Raw genomic sequence first — 5,862 nt, 5'->3', positions numbered from 1 at the left:
TGAGATTTCTTGAAGGCCCAAACTACAGATCAAATTTTGTAAAGCAGGGAAAGAGGGTGAAGGTCTAAAAGGCCCTCCTAATTTATCTTCTTGGGTCAACACCTCGTTGAAGTCCCCAACAATGATGAAGGGTAAGTTAACAGATTGGATGAAGTGGAGGATTTGAGACCAGAAAATTTTCCTATCAGCGTATGTCGGGAGAGCATAAATGAATATTGTAATCCAATCCTTCCCTTCGAAACAGCAATTGATTGCCAGAAAGGAGTTTTCTTTTCTGATAAGAATGCATTTAGCTCCTTCCCTTTGAAGGGCCCATATTCCTCCTTTCAATCCTCTCGATCCTTGGCTTTCACGGAATCCAATAGAAGAGTAATGGTTGAAAAACTTCCTCCTTTTTTGAAAAATTCCCGTGTGATCGATGCATTTTGTTTCACAAAGAAAGACAAGAGTGGGATTATGTTTTTTAAGAAGCTTGGATAAGCATTGTGTTTTGAACATCCCATTTAGACCTCTCACATTCCACGACAAGATCATCATTTTTATCAAGGTATAGGTTGAGGGAGAGAGAACAATGACTAAGATGCTATTCAAGTTGGGGCAGTTTGGGAATGGAGAAAGCTTAGTTAAAGACGAAGCAGGGATTTTGCACAAAAAGACAAGAAAAACTAAGATCAAGTATATAACAGCTATTAATTCAGCAAGCACAAATACAGATGAGACTACAGATGAGTTACACAGATGCACTATTATCCAACAGACAACAGCAACACACATACTTTAAAGAAGGGAAACTAATGCAACACCAAACTAACGCTATTTAGGCAGAGAATCTATTTTGACTTTTGGTAGGAGCAAAACTATTTTTAAACCAACTGAAGATAATGGCAAGCAATAAAATAAAATAGACAATACATTGGTCAAAGAATTCAGCGTAAAGGTGATATGGGAATACTTGAGGGGCAGTGGCAGGCTGGTTCAGATTCTCCATCTGGCTTGGATGGGGGGGAAAGTCAGTGTGAGTCTCCTTGATGTGAGCAGCTTCCATTTGTATTTGCAAATTCTCATTACTCATGTTCTTGAGTTGTTCAAAGATGTGGTGGCGGGCTTCCATTTCGTTTTTGAATTAGTTGATTTGAATGGGAATTTGTAGCAAAATATAAGGTACCCCATTCAATACAAAATTGTAGAGTTAAGTATCTCACTAGTATGTGTCGAAACCCATAACCTATTAATTTTGACCCAAAAAAAACCTGGAATTTAACTCACCCGCACACTTTATTTTTTCTATGGCAAAGAACTATTCATAAACATAAAACGGCAATTAGAAAAGGTCTTCTTGGGTTACAACAAAGATTCTTTCTCCCTGTTCCAAAGGAGAAATAGTTTCAACACCTCACAAGAGAGCTAGAGGAAATATTACATTCAGTCAGTTTATTGTGGTCTGCAGCAAATGCAATTGCTTCACCCTCCCCTATAGTTACCACTTAAGTGGGGTGAAATTTCAAGGACCTCTTTTAAGTGTCAAATATTACTGGTTCTACAATTTCAAAATTACTAGTTATCTACTGTTAGAGAATGTGCTTGATTTAGTTAACTACTTCAAACTTTGAAGGTGAAATGACCATAATGTCCTTAAGTGCAATGGTATGCCAAAATTACCCTCTCATACCCAGCTCTTATGCGGGTGAAGGAAGAATCGCCTATCTTTTTCCGACACCTCGCCGGAAACCATCATGCTTCTCTCCCAAAAAAGCCACCACCGCCCCTTGCCAGAAACCACACTGCTGGAAATAGCCCAACTTGTACCTGTACTCAAAAGTGGGCCCCCTCCCTTGCTGGAAATCACCCACCTTCCTCCTGTCAGAACCTTTAGCTAATAGCATAGTACCTGATAGAAACTACTACTTGAGAACTACTAACAGTAAATCCTTTTAAGTTCAACGAAGAAAAATTTCCCAACTGATGGATAGAATTCCAATTAGGGAAGGAAAGAGTGCAATGATTCATGGTGCAAAGTTTAGCATTTATTCTGCAAGAAGTAAAAGACTAAGGCTCTTTTTTGTATCAATTTTCATTTTCTATTATGCCTATTCAAAAGAATGAGTACAAGAATTCATTTTTTGTCAAAAATGAGAATTAAAGTTTGGTGACTTTTGACAAAAATAATTTATGAAATTTAAAATAAGTTTGGTATATCAATAATTCTCATATCTCATTCATGATCACCTTAAAAGAACTAGAACTTTTGTTTCTTTGATCTTTTTAGCTCAAACTGGTGTGTGTCAAGTATTCACATCTGATGAGCACATTTATGTGTGAAATCTTAGGGCATAAAGCATGCATTTTATACACTTAGAGTGGAGTTACCTTGGGTTTTATGTTGTTTTTGCAGATTTTAAGACTTTTCAAGATTTAAGCAAATATTTGGAGTTTTGGGCTTGAATCATGCTATTTTACACGTCAAGAAGTTCATCCAAATTCTCAAATGCGAAAATGGGTCCGATCTGAAGCATGATGGGCTAGAGTTGTGTGATTATGGGCCAACACCGAAATATTGAAGAGATAAAGAATGCAAATCTGATCTACGGCTGAGATTTTAAATCATATCTACAGAGATATTATTGAGAGAGTCCAAATGGAAAAGAGTCCTTGCATACCTTAATATCTTATTTCCTATCTTGGATTTAATTAAAGAAAGAAAAAGAAGGAAAATAATTATATTCAGAAAGAAAAAGAGGAAAAATCCCGTTTTTGAATGCCTCTGTCCAGTTTCGATCAAACCCTTCATCGAACGGTCATCCGATGTCCGATCGTGCTGATTTTTGGAGGAGAGCTTTAGAACTACTTAGACCTCAAATCCAACGGTGGAATTATGCATATGATCCCTCTAAGTTGGCGCGATTACTACGTCAAAACCCTAATTGGCTGAGTCAGATAGAAACCCTGAGTTTTATTCAAATTCAGCCGTGCTTCATATCTCATGTAAACTCTATAAAAGGAGATCATATTCCATCAAAGGAGAACATGTTCTAGAGCTTAGTAGAAGCATTCTTTCTTCTCTCTTTAGTTTATTAAGGTTTTCTCTAGTTTTCTTTGCTTGCATTAGTGAGATTTAAATTTCTAGATTCAATGTTTAAGTTTAATCTTTTTATGTAATGCAATTCAAGTTCAAGCTTCAAGTTCAAGTTTCAATTATTTTAGATTCGTTTTTCTCTGGGTCTAGCAATTGCAGATTTAGATCATTCTAGATCTAGATCTAGTTGTTAGGGTTGGTTGGGATTCGAATCGTTTGTTCAATTCGCAAGTAAGTAACATTCTTTATTAATCTTCTCTCCTCCCTCCATTCCCGCTTCTATCTACCCCTCCATATTCTTAATTTAGGATTTACTTTCAGCATTATTTATTGTTCTCCCTTCCCCTGGATCCTTGATCAGAGATGCCTACAGTCATGCCTCTCTTTGGTTAAGGCTTCCTTTTCCTTTAATTGCTTTGTTTATTGCTTAGTTATTTACTTTCTGCCTATTCATTCATTATCTCGGACCACATAACCGGAGCAAGCCTACAGTCGTGCCTCTGCTTCTGGTGACGGGTGGTGTTGCATCTGCATTTTAGCTATTTCCTTTTCTTTTTATTGCTTTGTTTATTGCTTTGTTATTTACTTTCTGCCTATTCATTCATTATCTCGGACCACATAACCGGAGCAAGCCTACAGTCGTGCCTCTGCTTCTGATGATGGGTGGTGTTGCATCTGCATTTTAGTTATTTCCTTTTCCTTTTATTGCTTTGTTTATTTCTTTGTTATTGTTCGCATTTTTTTTCCTGTCTTTTATTTATGCATTGATTGTGTTTAATTTATTTTTCGTTTCAATTCGATTGCATTAGACATATAGAGTAGGATCGTTTAGTTTAGTTAATTAGTTAACAAAAAAAAAAATTGAATCATTCCACTCTCGCATTACTATTAAGAAGTTCAATTCTAAGTGGCATATCTCCCTGAGATCGACCTGTTAGCTACACGATACCGTGCGCTTGCGGTTACTTTTAAAATTTACAGACAAGTTTTTGGCGCCGTTGACGGGGAGGTATTAGTCCACTTTGTTTTTCTCATTCTTAGGTAAATCGAAGTGTTCAAAAAAAAAATTCAAAGATATTACTCTTAACTTGAGTAGAAACAAAAACGTATAGTAGTCCCCACTCTACTGCAGAATCCCCAGGATTCGATTGTAGGTGGCTCCGAAGACTATACGGATTCCCTTGTTGTCAAACCTATACAGTGCTCAGCTATACGGCAACCTTACAGCTTTGGAATCATTGTTTTAATCTTTGTGGTGGAAAATTCACTATTTTCCTTTCGTTTTGTTATTTTCTTTTCTTTTATTATTTAGTTACTTTATTTATATTTTTATTAAAAAAAAAATTCTCATTCTTTCATAAGAGTCATTAATTGCATTAGGTGGTTAGTGCATGTGTGTCTAGACTCGTGATTCTACAAATAGAATTGTCCGAGTGTCTAACTTGACCATGGAAGGTCTACCTCCACCACCTCCACCTAAGAGTCTTAGGGATAGATTTTATCCAACCCGATCTGCACAACCTTCCTGTATACGTTTACCTGAAGTGAGGGGTAATAATTTTGACCTCAAATCTCATTATCTATCTATGTTACCCCAATTTCATGGGTTACCTGATCAAGATGCATATTTGTTCCTTAGGGAGTTTGAGGAGGTTTGTGTCCTTATGAAGGTACAACAACTTACTGATGATGCCGTAAGACTACAGTTTATTGCCTTTGCATTAAAGGACCAAGCCAAAAAGTGGCTTTATAGCTTACCTAGGGATAGCATTATCATATGGGAACAATTTACTGTCCTATTCTTGAAGAAATTCTTTCCTTTCTCTAAGACGAACAAAATAAGAAATGATATTCTTCGATTTCGTCAGAAACCCAATGAGTCTTTTGCTAAGGTAATGGAGAGGTTTCAAAGCCTTCTCCAAGAATGCCCTCACCATGGTATAGAATTATGACATTTATGCCAAATAATTTATGAGGGTATCGATTACCAAACAAAGCAACTTTTGGAATCAATGTGCCCCACAGGATTTACATGATTCACTGATGATTCCGAAGCTTGGGAATTTCTTTTAGACCTAACAGATAGAACTAGAGAATGGGAGTCAACCCAAGAGTCTGAAAGGATTAGTAGGGGATATTTTGTTGATAGCCAAGTTCATAAGGAAGCACAAATAGATAATCTTTTAAAAAAGTTAGAGACTTTGGTAGTTAAGGTTGCACCACCATCACCAAGTCAAGCACATTTTATTGACAGTTCTATGTGTGCATGGTGTCAATCTCCTACACATGTAATTGAGGAATGCCCTAGCTATTTTGGAGGCCAACATGAAAATGTCAGTGCGATGTTTCCAAACCCGTACAGTAACACGTACAATCCTGGGTGGAAGAATCATCCTAACTTTTCATGGTCTCAAGGGCAAAACCAAAATGGATTAAATAATTATTCCACACAAAATCAATTTGGTGCCCCTCAAAAGCAAAATGCCCGATTTTCTCATTATCCAAATGTCCAATTCCCTCAAGCTCCAAATTTCCAGAATGCCAATTTAGCTAGACCTATCAATCCACCTATTGTGCCTCATATGCCTTACATTGCACAAAATCAATCATCACCTGGTTTCAACAGAGGTAACAATCCAGAGTTTTCTCGTCTATCTTCCTTAGAGAAGAATATGGAAGTACTTTCCAGCACCTTCATAACTTCTATGCATAATATGGAAAAACAAATTTCCACTCTTGCAAGTGCTTTATCTGAGCGAGAAAAAGGTAAAATGCCTAGCCAACCTGAG

The 5,862-nt window shown here is 36.9% G+C and overlaps 1 non-coding gene across 1 annotated transcript; it reads right to left on the bottom strand.

The window, feature by feature from the left end:
* Nucleotides 1-4,908: 4,908 nt before the first annotated feature.
* On the bottom strand, nt 4,909-5,015 carry LOC149023057 (small nucleolar RNA R71). The gene has a single exon (XR_016172650.1). It is a non-coding gene; the product is annotated as a small nucleolar RNA R71 (small nucleolar RNA).
* Between the last annotated feature and the right edge of the window lie 847 nt (nt 5,016-5,862).

Source organism: Hakea prostrata, chromosome 3, assembly GCF_041222555.1.
Source record: "Hakea prostrata isolate BN-2017 chromosome 3, UWA_Hpros_2, whole genome shotgun sequence".
Taxonomy (NCBI): domain Eukaryota; kingdom Viridiplantae; phylum Streptophyta; class Magnoliopsida; order Proteales; family Proteaceae; genus Hakea; species Hakea prostrata.
Note: the sequence above shows the minus strand (reverse complement) of the source record. Positions and strands in the feature narration are given on the sequence as shown.